This window comes from Lepisma saccharinum, chromosome 8, assembly GCF_977018435.1.
Source record: "Lepisma saccharinum chromosome 8, izLepSacc3.1, whole genome shotgun sequence".
NCBI classification, from domain to species: domain Eukaryota; kingdom Metazoa; phylum Arthropoda; class Insecta; order Zygentoma; family Lepismatidae; genus Lepisma; species Lepisma saccharinum.
Genome location: NC_139236.1, coordinates 47,231,892 through 47,252,706, shown reverse-complemented (window position 1 = coordinate 47,252,706; position 20,815 = coordinate 47,231,892). Strand labels below are relative to the sequence as shown.

General features: G+C 36.0%; 1 pseudogene; it reads right to left on the bottom strand.

The window, feature by feature from the left end:
- Positions 1–3,302: 3,302 nt before the first annotated feature.
- Positions 3,303–16,915, bottom strand: LOC145991767 (methyl farnesoate epoxidase-like; annotated as a pseudogene).
- Between the last annotated feature and the right edge of the window lie 3,900 nt (positions 16,916–20,815).

Sequence of the window (20,815 nt, the reverse complement as noted above, 5' to 3'; positions counted from 1 at the left end):
GAAATTTAGCTATTTTATGCGCACCAGGTTTGACAACACGGCCAGGAGGCAAGGAGAAATGCATTGGGCATATGGGAATATTATTGGATTTGTTATCTTGGTAATATCAAACTTCCGATGGAATAGAAAATGATATCAACGGGAAGAGGGCAGTTTGAAGAAGTGATTGTCAAGCGGAAAAGTCGAAACTCCCATTTTATTAGCCGTAACTTGATAATGAAGTTGATTCCCCGTAAGGAATACATGGGATTCCAAAAATTATTTATTCCATATTTTTCAAATATTGTGTCGAGCTTAATAATCACCATTAAAAATGAACGCTTCCACTTGCAACATGGAGAGAAATTCATACTCTTCGTACACCCAGTTTTTTTTAGTAGCAGTGCCCATTCGGGCGATATTGGTGCATAACTGTATCTCCTCCCCTTAAAAAGCTTAAGTTTTAACATATTAACCGTACACTGGCTGATTTTTGTACAATGCTGTTAGAGAATGACAGAAACATAGAAGGCAGACCAGCCTCTACTGACGCTCTTCCTGGGATCGTAGCGTGAAGTGTTTATTTCTCTAGGGAGGTGGAAACATAATGTTGGAACTGGAGTGAATTCTTTTTGTTTGGCCTGCCAGTTATAATTGCATAAATTCGAAACGACCGGAATTCCACCGTCACTCAATTTCCCCCGATCTACCCTAGATCAATATTATTTCAAGTGCGGCGGCACTGACCAACATATTTTCATTAATGTTTTAGTGATATTTATCAACACATGTTCTTTTAGGACTTAATATCCAAAATCTGTTTGTGTTCACCTCAGTAATCAGTTATCAACAAAAAAATGAAGTGCATGATAATCTATGTCGGAAAACACTATCACGAATGTGCAGAGTGACGGAGAGCAAAGCATAGACATTGAAATTTGTACCTACAGCTTGGGGAGTAGATGTAAACAACTTGTGGTGTCCACGTTTTGCTAAGAACTGACACTAAAGGAGGAAAGTCCCACTCCAGGGTAGGTTGCTGTTGCTTATGTTTTGACAGATCCCCAGTACGTACGTTCCCGGGATGAGCAACAAGGACTAGAATGCCCACGTTGCATTTTTACACAAACTCGTTTCACTGGCATCAGTAAATAGAAGATAGACCAGAGTTTGGTAGATCATATTGTATACGACTTCCCCTTACACGGTATTTTAAGAATCACTGTAGTACTCACCAATGCAAGCTTTTGCACCTCAAAGCTCCTCTTTACCAGTATAAATGCTCTTAGGAAAGAGAATTGCTCAATTCCACTGCAGAAAGTTCTATTACGGTTAGCGAGAACGAACAGAAAATCAGCAATTAAAAAATGGAATGCAGAGCTTGCCTCATTAACCATTTGGGGATATACTGAGATTCTTCCCACCATTAAGACTACCTTTTATCCGTAATTATATACCTTTCTTCATGCAATTTATTTTATGGGAAGTAATTATGTGATCTAAGAGTGTTTGTGTCTCTAGTTCGTGTGGCTTCGTACCGTAATAGATGGGAAGGAAGTCCGTTTCCCACGACTGTAGTGAATATAATGGAGCCAGAAGAAGATGTAAAAAAAGAAACGAACTCGTGGCTCGCAAGAAAGAGCTAATTTTCACTCCACTTACTTGTGCCCCTTGACCGTTTCTGCTGAGCGAAGGACACAATCCTGATCTGTGCGATAGACAATGTTTCACATCGCATAACCATCTCAGAAAGTAGATGCTTGATAATATATGAAGACTACAGGGGAAAAGGGAGGCAAGTCAGTAAATGGTCGAAAATGAGTTAACAGCAGATTCATGTAGCTTGAATGATGTAGTTGATGTGGACGCAATGCCAGAACAACAGGGAGGTTAGTCACTGAGAAATTAAATCTTGAAGATTTCGCCTACAGGGGAAAAAGGAGGCAAGTTATTTTACGAAAGAAACTTCACCACTGTTGTGATCAAGCTGCATGTGGTAACACTGTCGGATTGAAATTTTGCATGCTGTGTTTTGTTTTGTGAGGGATATCATTGTTTTGTGCACGTTGCGTTTTATTGTTAAATTGTGCTTTCTTCCGACGCCCGGCCAACATTAAACGTGCAAAGTAACCGTCAATTGCATTCGCCACTTCAAAACTGAGGAGTCGTTGTAGCATTATAAACTACAGAGATTGTTCTGCAATGGATTGCCCCATCATAAGTGTTTAAACCTGAATTTCTTTTTTCTTTGGACTGTTGCATTGTGAGTAATATTTTGTGCAGAATCTGATTCATAGCATAATGAGTGAATGTGACGAAGGACCATGTGCATATACACACCATAGTAAAAAGATAAAGCATTTTTGGAGGATAAAGGACGCTAACAAGAAACTTAGGGCCCGGACGACGAGATCGGAGATTTCTGTAATTGTAAACTGCAGTGTTTCAACATTGTTGATGTGAAACATAGAAATAAACTTATCAGTGACTAATAATTTGCAGTTTTTGGAGAAACAAAGTTTGCATTTGAGTGGTTAAATTACATCAAGTGATATCAAACAAAGGAGACCAAGAAAAGATGAAGAAGATACAAAACTACGAGATAAAAGTTTTATGTACAAGGTAAGACTTCCATTCGAGACTAATGCAAGTGTATAAGAAATACAAGTATGTCAAAAAGCTTTTCGCTCATTCCACGGCATTTAAAAAAAAAAAGACTTGAAAATATCCAAAGAGCCATAAAATGTAAAAAAGATATAGGTAACGACGTGCGAGGCAAGCATAGTAATAGGCACAATTGATTGTCCTCAGAAACTGAAAAGCTTGTTATGGATCACAAATCATCATTTAAAGGCCGTGAAAACCATTACAGTAGACAGAGAACAGAGAAGATATATTTACCAGAAGAGCTAATCATTTCTAAAATGTTTAATATATACGCAGAAAAGAATATTCACAACATGGTGTCATATGAAACATACCGTACCATCTTTAATACCAAGTTTAACATTGCTTTTGGTTACCCAAGAAGCGAATCATGTAGTACCTGTGATGAATTTTCTGCACATAAGAAATCACTCACGGCCCAATTAGTTTCTGCAGACGAAGGGTTGAAGCATGACTTAGATAAGAGAATCAAAGATATGGAAACTCAGCATCAGGTTTATATTAGGAAAGCATAAACTTTCTTTGAGCGCAAAAGACAGGCAAGAATAAGCTATATAAGTTTAATGATTCAAAACCCAAATCAATATAATTTCACATCTATTCCTACAACATAAACAGTTGACGATAACTTTAATCGCATGAAAAATGGAATAACTTTATTTCCTTTCCTTGATGGTCACCCTGTCGAGAGCTTCAGTAGAGGGGGTGATTCGGGGGTTGCGTTCCTGAAGGAGTGTGCTGAAGTAGAGGAAAACTCTCATCTTCCCTAGGGATTCTCCCAAGCAGCGTCTTCGACCTGGAAGAAACACAAACATATTAACTTTGAAACTAACTTCTTTGGAATAATTTTCTCCTTTCAAATCAGATAAATTGATTAAAATTTAACAAAAAATAAATAAGTATTTCGTACAGCTGGGTCCATAGATGGCCAGATTAATGGAACTGTATACCCTTATGAGTATACCATGGAATAAGTATATTCTTTTGATTATTGTTTGGTTGAAATGAAAATTGTGGGCGCGTCAGCACCTTATTCACATTATACGGAGCCCAGCTCCTTACCGTAGCTAAAATCAACATCTGTCTTTGAGGAATAAAATGTCCTTGCATGATTAAAGCTGAGGCTGTAGAGGAGCACTCAGCACATGTGTGGACAAAACACAGGACAACACAGCTCTACATATCATTATACTGGTTGTAGGTCCAGATGCCAGTCTCGTTCGTCTTCAACATCGCAGTTACCGGGGTGCCTTTTTCGAAAAGGACATCCCTTATGCCCTTACCCTTTCGATGAAAACCACGTAAAAAGTTATAAGTAGGGAAGGGATTTTAAGGTGCAGCACCATTCCAAAAATATATCTGTTTTCATACCGATCGTTTGAGATATGTATTTTAGGACATGAAATCAAGCAAAATGAACACACTTTGTGGCACATTTTTGCACCTTTTCGTGAGATTAGCACATTTATCCTCCTTGATGCTTCAGCACCTTTTTCCTTCCTTTTCTTTCATGTTTTGTTCAAAAAAAATTGACAGAACAATAAATGATTTTCACTCTTCTTGAGCAGCTATATAAAGTCTCATAGTCTCATTTTGTAGAGAAGAACAAGAGCTATAAAATAATATAATATGATTGCAACCCTGGTAGATCGCAAGAAAATTAGCAAAACCCGCGAGAGAAAACACAATCTTCAACAATATCTATTCGGCAGAACCACAGTTCTCTACGCGGTCCGCGCGCATTATATACAAAAACAAAAAGAGAGCATTGAATAAAGGCATTTTATCAGTACCTTATTTTGTACGTTTTTGAAAACATTTTCAGAACCTTTTTTACCCATTCCCGACCATAATTTTGCACCTTAAAATTTTTTCCCTAGTTATAAACACTTCACTAGTCAATACTGTGATCAAATTTTTCTTAGTGAATATAGCATCTTGTTTTGTACAATTTAACGGAGTGGCTTCACACAGCTGACATTGTGGTTATTATGATGCTATGGATGATCAACGAGCCATTGACCGATTGTTCAAGTAACAAGAATGTCACTCCGATACTATCCATTACAACAAATAAAAATGCGTGAAAAACACACATGAGGAAAGCTATGCTTAATGAATGAGAATGAAATGGGTTGCTTTTATGTCTAAGAATCCTGTATTATAAAATTTAGCAGCAGTGTATACGTATTCTACTAAAGCACTATTTAAATTATATTAGTTACATAACATGAGTTTTGAAACTTCGACATTTATAAAGTTAATTAGACACGAAACTAAAATTTCTACAAATTTATTGGCATGTCAGGGGTCTTCTGTAGGCAGTACAAATCCGAAAATTTGATATGGAAGTAGCCCTATCCACTTTGGTTCTAGGAGGAAGGCTGGGCACAAATTGACAGAGAATAGACTTGAATGTATCTAACAATATTATCAATTTTCAATATTGATACATTAATATTTACAACACTTAAAAAGAAGGAAGTTATAATTGATTTCTGAATCTTTGGTGATACTTTTTCAAGAATTGATTGTTTAAATTAATTTTTCACATACCAGCGCCAAATAATAGCAACCAGTCGTCTTTTATCAGTTTGCCATTTTGAAGAAATCGTTCGGGTCGGAAATTTTCAGGTTCTTTCCTGTATTCCTTGTCCATACTGACACTATAAATGTTGCCCCAAACAATAACGTCCTGGAAGTAGAGGTAGATTTCTTTCAATACATATAATGCATCACAACTGAGTCCAATATGAAGATATTTATAATTTTCACAAAGTGTGCACACATGCTTGCATGTGTGTCTGTGTGTGTAGATACTACCTGTCTAAGTACGGTCAACATGCAGAACTTTCATGTTGGCATGACTTGTTCAGTGTTAAAAAGATAAATTGAATTTCCAATATCTACAGCCAGCTCTCTTAGTGAGAGGAAACAAACATAAATTCGAAGCAAAAGTCGGTAGTCTGTAAATGGAGACAGGTTCTGGAAACATTTTTCCATAGTGCAGTAGAAATTTAGGACCGAAATATTCCAAGGTTCACAAGTTATTGTGACTTTTCAGACATTTCATCCGTTTCTTGTTTTTCTGCAAACATTCCCAGAACATTGACATGCACCTTCTGCCTTTAGAGCTTTAGTTAGTCCGTGGATAACCGCTTATCGGACTTCTCAAAGGGCATCAATGCGTTTGTAGGACCAAGCCCTTGCGTGGTCTGTCGTGTAAGATTTGTTGTTTTTACCTAGACTTACTTGGAATAAAAGGTTCATATATTTCATTTATAGCTTTATTGAAGCTTTCGGCAACATACATACACTTGAAAATAGACTTTTCACCCGATATAACTTGTAGTACGAAACCTATTAGTCATACGGCAATTTAAAACCGTTTTCCTTTGGTGATGTCTCCACCTTTCGGATTCTGGTTATGAAACACTCACCTTGGCTTACACCAAATCTGCCCAGAAGAGACGGGGCTAATATATTTCCCAGAGATCCCCTGAATGACCAGTCTTTCGGCAACCAGGAGAGTTTTCCCCGAGTTTACAGAACTTTCCCCTTTTATACAGTGAATTTGTTTACATTTATACAAGAAGACACAGAAGCTGTTCATATATTAACATTTTTACAGAACTTTTACCATGATATACAATTTTCTTTCTTTTTTTCTCAAAATAACAAAATCCTTATAGCAGTATATCAGAAGAAAACCCCCTGATGATAACAGTAAAATATATATATATCAGAATTGATTGTTACTGTGCCTATATGCCGCAACCGATAAAGGAAGTGAGGCTGGTCTGGGACAAGTAAGCTGCTGTCAAGTGAAGGTGTACAATATCATCATGGAAGGTCAAAGGCGGACCACGTGGTTCCTGTGGAAAGAAGGTGTTCGCAGTGACGTGCCTGTCGTTTATTTCTATGTCAGACACCTGCTGAATCATGTCAGGGGTTCCAGATAAGCGACGAGGTCCAGGGCTGGTTCCTTTCTTGGCTGTGAAACTTACACACAGCGGAACACTGGCCGTGTCCGAAAGGTGTGATACCGTACTTGAAGCGAGCATTCTCCGAGTATGGTCTTGGAGTACGGTCTTCAAGTCGTGGACTGAAAGTGAAAGTCTTTAGAATTGAACTTCGACTGCAGCGTCAAATACGATCAGTAGATTAAACTGAGTACTCGTTGATTTCTCCGCATTTTAATCACTTGTTTTCACCATAGAAATCGCATAGCATTTTCAAATGTTCGTACACATACATTTCCACACATTAGAAGAACTTTAACCAACAACTTGCTGGCCCATAACGTATATTTTACCTGTGTTGCTGGCTTTCTACCTCCGTGATTTTAAACAAATGAACAACAAGTGCGCAAATCACGTGACCTAGTCAGCAACCATCTGTGCTTCGAGCTGTGCACTTGCGTACTTCTGTTCTTCGCGCTTTCGAACTGTACTACAGTAGGTGACGTCACTTCCGTCAAGACCATACTTCAAGTCTGTTCTTTGAACTTTTCGGACAGAGCCACTGCAGCATATTCACCACACACATTGCTTGTTGCCGATTATGAATCATAGCTGTAGGCACACCTTCTACGAATACCAATGAGAATGAGACTCATCTGAGAGGAACACTATAGGAGACGAACAGTACAAAAATAAGGGAACTGCTTTGGATACCTTTATCATGGCAATGTTTCCGGAATTTCCGTTAGAGCTAGCTGTTCTCTAGGATTCTTCATGTAATTGACACAAAAATTTGAATCAGCTGTCTTAATCTCGTAAGTAGTGTCTTTATAAACACTGCGATTTACCAAGTGCCTCACGTGTAGGGGAATCCATTTTCTGTGTATGGTGTGAAGGGAATAAATAGTAATGTGAGTAAGTTAAAAATAGAGCGAAGTCCATCATTCATTTGTTTTTTGCTCCGTTGTATCATTAAGTATGGTATAAGGAATAAGTCAAATGTCCAAATAAATGTGCCATGTTCTGATTTGGTGCTAGTTAATGACTACCTTGAGCTCGTCAGTCTCGCAATCCTTTGTATCATCTCTTAAACGAACAGTATCATTTTGAGCAAACACAGAAGTGAGGATGACAACCTGCCTAGTAATGGGAATTGTGAAACACGTGAAATATTTCACAATGCTTTCTGCATTCGATTGTAATGGATGTAATATTTCATTTACGGAAATGTGTCGATAATCCTGGAATGGATATGTAGCAAGGTAGAAGTAAGAGTAAACCTCAATGAATGAAGTTAATTATAGCTAAAATTAGTTTCAACAAAACTGGTTTTCAAATTAAGATACGTATTATATTTGTTTAAAAATTAGGAGCGCGGCGAGTGTTGGTTTGTGTGTAATATACATGTGGAATGCAGTTGGAATATAAAAATAAATCTCAGAATATTCACCTTTCGAATTTTATATTCCATTATTTCGAAGTCTTCCACGGCAAGTCGCGGCATCAAGTGAAGGACATTGACGACTCTCTGAATCTCGAGAATAGTTTTGAAGTATATGGTAACCTGAAAACAATAATAATATTAAGATAAATTCATGTTTTAAAAAGTGGCACAGAAACGCTGCGTAATAGATAAGAAATTGCGATACTAAATATTGCTAGAATAAATTCGAAAGTTTGAATAAATTTAGGAATTTTTAGAAGAAAGTTAACAATTCAACTATAAGAATCCATTGTACTATGTTTCGTTTATTAACCTAATCTACGAATATTCCCAAAACATGTTAACCGCTTTTTACAAATATACACTATTTAAATCAATTCTGAAATGTATATATATATTTTAAGTATCATTCATTATGCCAGTTAAATATATATCTTTGTACAAAAGGCCAGAAATGTCTCACTTTATAAAGTAACAAAAATTCAAAAAATTAAAACATACTTATTAAAATTTAATATTTTTCTAATCATCTTTATCTAATGTTGTTTACATGGAATAGATATTGATGCTTAAACACCACGCGTTATACGCACACAACCCGCACCCGACACACATATATGTATGCTTATATAAAATATACATGACTAATACTACAGCTCTTGTCCGAACAATTACATTAGAAATCGGAATAATATGATACCTTTTGGCATCTTGGAAGGAAGTAAGCGAGTCTCTGCCAATCACATTGTCAAGTTCCTGCTGGACTTTATCCTGTACTTCAGGTTGCAGAATCACGTACAGGAACGCAAAATTCAAAACATTACTTCCAGTGTCAAGTCCACTGAAGAATATGTCCATGCATATGTCGATAATGTTTTCATCTGTGAAAACAACAATTATTTTCAATTTAAAATTTTTCCAATTCAAGTACATCAAAGTTTTGACATATGATATACCAAATTAAATTGAACAGACTTCATACTCTTTGAAGGTTCCGTAGAACTTAAAATATTCTACCCTTAAAATTTAACAGTCAGCATGTTAGCTTGTAAAAATGTAGACGCAACTTTTTCTTTCGTGATTGAATGTGCATTCAAGTCCTCACCGGTTGGAATATTATAAACTGAAACACACCTATACTTGTTACATATTATACATGTTACCTATTGTACACACAATAAAAATATTCAAATTTTAATCTGAATACGTATTTAACTTGCATAAAGATTGATAATTATTATATATTGCAATTGTGTATATAACAATCAATAAAATGGCATTATATGCAGTTACTATATTATAGATATTATTAAAAAATAGAGTCATGATAAATTTTTCATGGCAGTTGCTTAGCAAATGAAATGAACGGTCTTAGAGCGTCATTTCTCGAGGTACAGGTTTTACAGATGACTCTTTGTAAACCGAGTTGAATGAAGATGTTATCTCTGGTTAACGATGGTGTTACTGTGTTCGCAGGAAAAAATAATATTAGAGTAGCATTTTACCATAGAAACATTGAAAAGTTCTCTACAACTCTCTATGTCGATAATCTCTAGGAACCTGTTTCTGAATTCAGTTTCTTAAGGTGGGAGTGACGTCAGCTCTATAAATTCTACAGAATTAACTGATTGTTGTTGGGTCTTCCTTATTGTGTGGTCGTCTTCTAATCAAGAAGTGCTGGGTTCGTTTCTCCGTGGACGCACATTGCAGAGTGGTTCGGATCCCACCATTAAATGTAAGTCCAGTTCCGATTAACCTATTAACTTTTAACCGTTCTTTACCTCAAGTCACCTGTTTTGAGTTAATTTGTGATCAACTCTTAGACATAAATTTAATGCTGTCACAAACAAATTGTTATTTGCCATTTATTTATATATTGTTTCATAATTCCAATTCGTTTTTCTGATGAATGAATTTACTTTGATAATAATTTAGATTATTGAGCTTTTATCAACCCATAATTAGAGCTCATAGCTAACATGCTTCCTAACTTATTTGATATTCTTTTGTTAATATTCCTGAAATTTTCGAATCAATACCAGTATTAATCATTCCATATTGTTTATGAATTTTCTCGAGAAATTATTATTATATCACATAATTTCTTTTTCCGAAACGGTGATAAAATATTTTAATAAATATACGTAGCATTCTACGTAGCAGGCCTTCAGCCCGTCGCCAGGCACACGACACACCGACTCGGTCCCCTCGAAAGACCAAGACCGGGCGTCGCTGCCTACCATTTCTCTTTCTGTTATTATATATATATATATATATATATATATATATATATATATATACACACACACATATATATGCATGCTATGACTATGCTCAGTACCTGCGGGTCATGCAGTCCGCATCTCAGAGTTTGGGTAAGGGTCTGCTTTTGAATAATAATAATAATAAAAAAAATATGCTTTCTTAATAAGAACTTTAACTCTACAGTAAGGTAACCATCCCACTGACCAGTGAGGATACGCATGCAAGTCGCGAGCGAAATCAGCATAATTGAAACTGACATCTTGTGAATCGATAAAGCTTCCGCCCCACTAACCAGTGACGGCGGGACACCTCATCAAACCAAAAGGAGGCCAGTTAATTTGTAGTTATAAACCAAATTGACTCTGAAGGAAATACCCATTAACGATTACAGAATTTATATAGTTCTCAAATTTCCAATAAACATTCCAAAAATTGACATGAGAGAAGGTTCTCCGTTTAAACCTTAATCAACGTATTCATAATTCCCAACATAGTTAAATTAAAAGAAAAATATACAAACTTCTGATCAAAAGAAAAACTACAACAATGCCAAAATAAAATTTAGATCATAACGACTTCCATTTTAGTCAAAACTTTCTATTGAGTAAACATAAAAGAGAATGCACTCTTTTATATTACATGTCCAAATCCCATTCTAACACAACTTGGTTTCAATAAACGGGTGACAAATTATTCAGAAATGGTCTACAATATTACTTGTAATCAAGACAAAAGAAAAATTTGCATAACATCTATCCGTAAATTCCTATTCATGCTTTTGTCATATTTTCCCATCTACGTTATGTTCTATAGAACTTATGATGTAAACTATCATCTTCAGGGTCAACCTCCAAAAACATTCATAATAAAATATATGGGGAGCCTTTCTCTACCCATTATCAACGCCATATCTCGGACACAAATTACAAATGTCCACGTGGAATTCCTTAACATAATAGGGGAATCTATGTCTACCCTTTTCAACACCGTTGGCTACTCACATTACAAAAGCAAAACAATAGACTTTTACATAAATTAATTCTAGAAAAACTTATATTCGACCGGTCACCTATTATAGCTGTTTCAAAATTACATCTAAAATAAACCTAAATAAGAGAAACCATAAACTTTCCTCAACGTTCCGGATACTCAAGACTTTAAAACAGACATGTAAACTATATAAGCTATGAGATTTAAAAGGCACCCTCTGACCAGAGATATGCTCTCGGATTAAAGTAAATAAAGAAATAAACTTTTAATTTAAATGAACCTCCTGACCAGGAGAGTTCAGAATGATTTAGAATAAAAATTAACTTGAGGAGAAGGTTGTATATCTTTGATGAGCCTAATTTATTTATCTTGAATTTACATCGGAGCCACATTGACCAGTGCTGACTCCAACAGAATTTACGATTTATGAACGATACCAAATTTTAAATTATTAAGATTAGATATTTATATATGAATCAAATTATTTATATGCCCGCTAAATCCCCTTTAAGGATCATGCTAACCAGCACTAATCCTGAAAGATGGCTTACGGAAAACCACGGACATTGTGGAAGGAAGAGCTGACCAGCCACTCCCCACACAAAGCCCGTATTCTCCCAGCCCTGGACCTCGAAAACCGATTTAATCACCTAAAGATTCTGGAATACTGATTATTTTGCCAGCTAAACGGCTGGTATTTATAGCCGCCGAATTACGCAATTCTTTTCCCTGAACAAAAGATTTGGACATATGGAAAGTTATTTTTAGCCTTCAACAATTACCCCTTCCAAAAAGGCCTAGCAAGAAACACAATGCAACAAAATTTACTGACAAAACCGCGCAGCGCCGACTGAAAAAGAACGCATTGTTGATAAGAAAGAAAAGAATGCAAGCTTCAACTTGCTTTGCGTTCTTTTTCGCTTGGCAGAAACTGCGTTACAATTTTAACAAGGAACGAAATATACATTCAAAAAGATTAGAACTCCTAAACGTATACGAGGGCTGTCCAAAAATAAAATAGAAAATCACGAAAATTTACCAAAATTTCTTAATCGTAACAAGCATTTACAAAAATATTTTATTGGCGTATAAATTTAAACTTAAGAAAACTGAAAAAAGTTTAGGGTTATTTTTGCACTTTTCAATCGTTATGACTACGAATGGTAAATCTATCACACTCATCATATTTTTATTTCTAGTATGTACTACGTGTTTATTTGTTGGTAATATCACAATTTCTCTCCTCAACGTATTGCATTTATATTCCAAGCTCTCACTAGTAAATTTAAGGGGAATATGGATGGAGGAGAATGTAACGATTTAGTTATTCTCTGATATCTGCAAAGTCAACCTACCTTTTAATTTAAGGCTTTCGTTTTCTTCTATTTCTCTTAATAATCCGTCAACGAAATCTCATATTTTCCCTTCTCATATGAATTCTTGTGTTTATCTACCATTCCCTGGAAATATATGTGAAATATATACTTCTCTATTTGAAGTTTTCATTCGTCATTCAATTGTATGTAGTTGCACAATTTTATCTGTAAACAAAAATTTTAAAGTAACTAAACACCAGTAAATTAAATTTAGCTCATGGCATGAAAATATGAAGTACTTGTGATTTATAAATTTCTAACCTTTCAGTACGTACAATAGATTAAAGTTCAAATTTGGAATATAAAGGAATTTAAACACTCAAAAGGAGACGTTACTCTAATGCATCATTAATTTAAATATTATTCACATCTTAGGACTATTATTATGATTATGAAGGTAATGCAAAGTTTTAGGGATAATTTACCTTGAGATAAGACCACAGGAACAGAGAGCCAACCATCAGCGTTCTGTATCCTGTAATGTCTGGTGCAATATGTCCAACAGCAGGGAATAAATGGAGTAATAAACCGGATCTTGTCAGTGCATCTTGGAACTTCTCCAACATTTCAATGCAAGACATGATAAAGTTGTCGTCGTATTTAAATCTTGCTCCAACCATCATCATCCACAAGCCGTTGATGATCGGTGCGTAGAAGACGCGATGCATGAAGAAACCTGAAGGTCCCGAGGTTAAACTTTTGCTCTACAACGAGGATATGAAGCAAAGGACTTCCTCCTAAATCAAAGGCTCCATACTCATCTTTCCGAAACCGAACTCCTTCAACACCTTCATGGACAGTGTCCTGTTCCGGTTCCACAGTTCCCCGTTTGTGAAGATTAGAGCTGAAAGGGAGAAGTGAAATCATGTAATTGCACACACAAGTAAGCCTAAGCGATACTTGCAAAGTAAATGAAATAGCGTATACATATTACCAAAGGCAGTGCCAATCACGCGAGGCTCATGAATTGAAGCAGTTCAATCCCTTAGAACCAAAGAGAAAGACGAATGAAGTTTAGTAATTTACATCGTAATTTTTATGCATCCCAATATACTTGACTATATTGGGGGCGGTCGGTTGTCCATGCAATGATTATCACATACACTAAAAAGTGGCCTAGCGTAGACAGAAAGTTATTGTACACAAATAGTAACTTACCTAACCTACCTAACTTATGTACGATAAATTTCAACTATTTTTCTTTCACCTGGACATTGATTATTACAACTCTGTGACACGACGAATGGTGCCAGTACACCTCGTAAATAAAAAATATAACATATTTTGGGAATGTGACATAATTAACCACATAAATCCTTTGTAATGCATAAAATGCGTAAGAATTTATCGATCTTTTTTTCATATCGATAAATGCCCATGGAGATAATCGATGCACATCGAAAATTATTGCAAGCGACTCTCTAGATCTGTTTTTTCGCGATTATCCAAAATCTCGGTTGCGTTACTTTTCTGATACCCTATACTTGGCAAATCAAATCAAGTCGATTCCTATTCGAGTCCGCTGAAATTTATAGGTAGATAGTTACATAGCCTCCATACATGTAATTAATAAAGTAAGAGCACAATTTTTTTACTCAATATTGATCGAAATTGTGTCGCAGAGTGATAAGAACTGTACCGACGTGACGAAACTACAATTGGTCTAACCCAAAATTCCATTCTTCTGCCCAAAGGAGCAGTAATAATATTTGATTAAAGAATTTGCCATACAAAGTAGGATACTGCTATAAATTTCCATGCAGCTACATTCATTTTCTTTCTGAAGGGATCGAAAATATTTCACTGTACCATACGTACAATATTTTGCATACGTACCCTACAACATAAACCTTAACTCCTTCACCCTTGTACCCTAGTAGAAAGATGGGCATCGAAGGACGTCCCTCTGTGGCTTTGTTGGTGAACACTTCCTTCACGGCCTCCCCCCCGCAAGCGAACACTTGAAGAAATCTTCCGAACTTGAGTGTTACCAGGGACCGTACTCTTCTGACTGGTGGGAAATGTCAAGCCGCCAGGAACGAAAATGCAACCAGTGGTATAGGAAGTGGTGGGCATTTCCAATGAGAGGCAAGACCCTTGGACCTGTTGGAGATATAGCGGTTGCGTGATGAACAAATAATATGGGGAGATATATATTTAGAGCTAATGAGACCAAGGTCAGGGAAGAGAGAGAAGAATGAGTGCAAGTTCAGGGAAGAGACAGAAGAATGAGTGCAAGGTCAGGGAAGAGAGAAGAATGAGTGCAAGGTCAGGGAAGAGAGAGAAGAATGAGTGCAAGGTCAGGGAGGAGAGAGAAGAATGAGTGCAAGGTCAGGAAAGAGAAAAGAATGAGTGCAAGGTCAGGAAAGAGAGATAACAATGAGTGCAAGGTGAGGGAAGAGAGAGAAGAATGAGTGCAAGGTCAGGAGAGAGAGAGAAGAAAGTGAGAAAAAAGTGAAGGATAAAGGGTGTGAAAGAATGATGGAGAGAAATGAATAAAAGGTAAGTGGAAAAGAAAGAGAAAAATGAATAAAATATGCGAAAGAAAAGTGGAGATAGAAAGAGAAATGAATGAAATTTAAGATAAAATATGAAGAAATTAAACGTGAAAATGAACATTTGAGACAGAGAGGGAGTAGATTGAATTAATGTATAGAATATTAGAATTTAAATACTTAAATTGGAAGGCACAGATGAATTAAATATTATAACAAATGCGAAGATAAAGGAAGAAATGAATGAAAATGAGAAGGATGTGTGTGTATGTGTGCGTGCCTACGTGTGTGTGTGTGTTAGATAAAGAGAGAGAGCGAATGAAACATGCAAACATGGAGAAAGGGATGAGGAAGTAAAGTAGATTTGCGCAGAAAGAGAGAGATGAAACTAGTGGAAATAAAGAATGAATTGTTCAGGGAAAACAATGGAATAGAAGAATAGGGAAGGAAATATGAAGAACAATAATTAAAGAAAGACTTACAGAAGATTTGAATTTATTCCCTTGATGCAATGTTCAAGTTTATATTTTGTTAACTCACTCGGTGAAAAGTCTTTAGGAAGTCTTGTGTCTCGGTAACAGTATATGATCAGAATAACTAGCAAAACTGTCCATACCGACAGCATTTTGGAAACGTCTTCTATTCGACACCTGCAATAAATAGAAACGACTGCCAATGACACTTCCCCTGATACCTTCTTGGAAATGTGAACTCTCATCAAGTTTAGGCCCACGTTTACCAGAAGCGATTGTACTTCATATCTACCACCCGGTGGAGAATCTTTGTTTTTGTAGGTTAAAATAAAATGTACAGTTGTTTAAAGATAGTTCAATGCAAGATGAATTGTAAGAAACTTCACAATAGTTACGGTAAGGTTTCGAACATGCTTGCTTCATTTCGTAATGTCCTCCTTTGGGTGAATTTCCACTACACCCAAGCAGCCGCACGCAAAAATTATAATTGGGCATTATACCATTGGCCCCTATTCCCTTATCTGTTCTAACCTGTGTTTGGAGAAAGTTTATATCGCCTCCAGACCGTCAGTATTCAAGCAGGCAAAAATCTATGAACTTTTATGTCTGATCTGAAGGTAAATTCTTAACTTGTTCTGAATTTAGATAGATGTACAGTCAACGGCAAAGATAATGGTAGGCAAATTGTCCACCACTATTTTAATTACGTTTTTATTCTACATCCTGTGTTGTTTTAAGATGAAACTATGTTGGTTCGAAGCAGGTAATGTTCTCTGCTAATTGACGTCATTATTTCAATTCATTGTCAACACATTGTGGTGTAATTCAGACCGAATGAAAAAGGTGGGGGACAATTCCCGTACTGTTTCTTTTGCCGTTGGGTGTACAAGCCAATACTATCTTCAAACGTATCCTGGAAAATAATTGTTGTAAAACACTAGTTTTGTGTTGTGATGCTCTTTAGTTAGTTAATATTTGGTTCCATATTAATATGTCAATTGTTTCAAGTTCCAGTTATCACACATCTCTCCCCTAGTTTATATTTCTAAGTTTCCTTATTATGACCACAGAATTTATCCATTATAAAATGTAATTGTAACAACATTCAAACCATTTTTAAAATATTTAATTCTATCTTCTAAGAGGAGCAGGTTCGTTGCTTATTCTACTCTGAATCTCACAACGTAAGTTCCCGGGTTCAAATCCCAGCTTGGATATCTGCGCTCTTTGTGAATGAAGTCATCTAACCATCACTGATCCTCATATTCGCGATTAGTTTCAAAGTGTCAGACAAGAGACGTAAAGTAACGAAAACACAAATCCAATTTTTCTCTGAGGACATATCTAACGATATGCATATAAAAAAGTGGTTCCATTCTAAAATAGGTATGTTTACGTATAGCTATAATAAGTTTAAAACCTAAACTGATATTGAATGTTGCCATCGACAGTGATAGTAACATGGGGGGAAATACAAAATGTTATAAAAATATGATTCCGGTAATAATGTCTTTAAAAACCAAAAGAAACAAGCAAAATGTTAATGGTAGTATTATAATATACCTACCTACCTTAATCTTTGTTTCAAGTCGTCTATCTGCCTGTCTTTCTTCCGCTACAAAAATATAAAGAGGAAGTGACTAAAAGATTCTCTGCAGCGCAGACGTTGCATGTGGAGGCTTACTTTATGGCTTTCCCTAATTAAATACACATCGTGAGAATACCTTACTTAAATTATACAGAACTACTTGATTCATAAATGTCACGGCTTATGTAGGAAATTCGTTCCGGTAACATGCACGTATATTAATATTATTGTTATATCCAGGGTCGACTGTCGGTCAAGGTTGGTCAATAGTTCGTTTGTATTATTTCATAATTATCTCGTCTCTTGTTAGCTTTCTGCATTGAGAGAGGCGGAAGATCTTCACTAATAACTTTCAAGCACAGACCTCTAGATATAGACTGGAAACCATGCGGTTTTGTTTGAAGCCGTGCATCTTCGCTCGTGCATAGCCAGGGGGATAGAAATATGGTGGAGCTGCACATTATTGCTCGTTCTTTTCCTCATATTTATGAAGAAATTGTGGAGTGGAATACGTAGAGTTATATCCTTCATAGTAAACTTAAAAAATGCATTCTTATGTGATGCAATGACTCACAATCTTCACAATAGTTGTTACAAGTGGAAATAAAAAGGTTTGCTCTCAGCCCCGGCTTTGAAATTGTTAGCTTCAAGTTCAGCCATGTTAAAAGTCCCACGTTTCCAATCTGCTATCTAGAGGTCTGTGCTTTCAAGCTTAGAATATTCCGATGATATTGTCTAATCACAGTCTGCATTAATTTGCACTTCAATACATTACACATAATGTAACTGTAAAAAAAATATAAATTAACAACATGCTTTCATAATAACTAGGGGAGAGTCGTCTAAACCGGGGACGACGGGTCAAATAGGGAAGTTCATTTCTCACTGATTAATTCTGTTACCTGGGACCCAACACGGTACTACTATTCCTCAAGGTTATTAGAAGTATAGGTTGGGCCAATCCGTTGTTTACTCGTGATGACGAAACGACGGTAAGAGGTGAATTTATCCATGAAATAAATTCCAAATCTATACGCTAGTTTTGCACTATGCAGATAGGAAACCAGGCCAGAAACTGAACACACGAAATCGAATAGCTACACAAATGAGCATTTCCAGCCATTTACATTTTGTGGCTTCAGACAAATTGATATGGATAGGTATTTATTGTTATACGGGACAGAATATTATTGATCGAAACGGAATTTTTTTAAAATCCCGGCACTCGGGACGCAATATTCGCAATATTCGCAATATTCGCAATTTCTTGACTAGTCCAGAGTCCGAGGCTCTGGAAATCTCAAATTCTACGCGTCATTTTCACCTTAAGTGATTGTCTTTGAATTTCTGGAATGAAAACTAACAATTTGCGATAAGTTCCAGACACTTGCAATGTAGAAAACGTCAAGAATTAATACCGTTTTAAAATGACCATAAGGTACTTCCCGACTGCTCGGGATCGAGAAAAGTAGGGACGTCATTTGCTGAATACGTAACCCCCCCCCCGTTCGAAAATCCTGGGCACGTCACTGCAGTCTCAGGTTAACATGCAAGGGCACATTCTTTCCACCTATCGATGTGTAGTCTTTAATTTCTGCAGTAGAAACCAAGTGTGGCTTCTCATCGATGTGAAAAATGATTAATACGACAACTTTCGTGTCGGTATTTTATAAGCACAAAATATAGACGAAGTTTTGTTCAAAGCTAAGTTGCGTCACTGTGAAGCCGTAAATAGAATTTGATCAGCTGTAGGAGTTTAGCTTAATGGTTTAATTTTTGCTTTGTAACTTGGCCATAAGGTAGAATTCAGTTGGAGAAGTGGCCTATTGTATTTTTTAATATGGCTTACACGTTCTATGAAATAAATATTACTGTGTCTGTAATGGTCTTACAAAGTAGTATACATTTTTAAAAATACTTCAGTGAATTATGAAACATTAATTTAAAACAAAATTAAAAGCGTACAGCCAACTACAAGGATTAATTCATTGATTTCCATTCACTTGATTATACAAGTATAAATGTCATTATGATATGGGATATGTCAATAATACTAATGTCTAATTTTGAATACAAGGAAATTAACCTATAGTCTAGTTATATCTATTCATTAGTAAAAACAATTATACTTTAAGAAAGTTAATAAGTAATGTAGTGTATTTTGTAATAATAAGAAAAAGTTTTAAAGTTAATGTTCCTTAAAGGAAAATGTGACCCAAATAATCTTCTATGAAACAAATGTTACATTAGCAAGCTCTTTACTGTGGTTCTAAATTTAGATGTATTTTTATTCTTGAATCGATAGATAATAGTAGGCAAACTGTCCATCGCTATTTTCATTTTTTTTCTACATCTTGTTGTGTTTTACGTAATGGAGAGCAGATATTGTCCTCTGCTTCTTTCAATTTGTGATCACCAGATTGGGGAAAACAGACTGGAGGAAAATTCGCCTACCATTTCTTTTGCCATTGGTGCACAATTCTCTTTCGCTTTTCCCTACATATTTACATAGGGTAACTTCGGTGAATAACGCCAGGCGGGAAATAACGCCATTTCAAAGTTTCAACTCTGAAAACATGGACGCATGTAAAGTTAAGGTGTGACTCACCGTTGTGCGATAAACAATGGTGCCTGGTAGCATTGCTGATAAGAACGGTTGCCATTGTCGAGCCTTCATTTAAGAGAAACACTTTGAACAGTGTAGACGTTTGAGTTGAGTTTCGAGGAAAAAGGGTCCACATTTTCATCGCGCCGACAAAGGTGAGTGTTTTTCTATTGTAGGATTAGATTTTAAATGTTAACAATGCTGTACGTACACAATACGTTTATTACGTAAGTGAATGATGTGTGTACGGTTTTCATGGTCGGTATCGTAAGTTTAGAACAGTTGGTTAAACTACAGTCTGTTGTTTCGGGAAATAACGCCATCATCGTGTCGGGGTATAACGCCACTCAATTTAAACTCAAATTTAAGGAAATGTTGATTTCGAAAATAGGTTTATCCTTGCTCAGTTACTTTCGAGGCGTACAGATATTTATTCTCGGATAATTTCCTTTCAGATGGCGAGGAAATGTAGAAATATACGGGCCAAATGGTCAGTGGATGACTTGAGGCAAGCTATGGCGGCCATCAAACAAGGGATAGAAGATAGCATGTGCTGCACGTTCCTCGCAGAACTTTGAGGGACTGGGTATCGCGAAAAGACAAAAAAAGACTTTTTTTTTTCTAATAACTTACTACAGTAATTATTTTTCCTAGTACAGTTTAGTAAAGAAAATGTGAATGTTTTACTTGTAATTAGGATAATGTGAATGTTTTACTTGTAATTATGAACATGGCGTTATTGCCCGACAGGTCTGGAAATAACGCCATTTTGCATTAACACAGAATTTAGTATTTTATTGCTTTCATTATAACAGTGCAATCAATATTTTATTATTACACAATAGAGGAAAGTTCATTCTCCTATACATGTAAGTTTCATGTTCCTAACAATAAAAATGTATGAGTTCTAGAACGAAATGACCAATTGGTGGCGTTAATCACTGAAGTTACCCTAAAGCAAAAAAAATTCA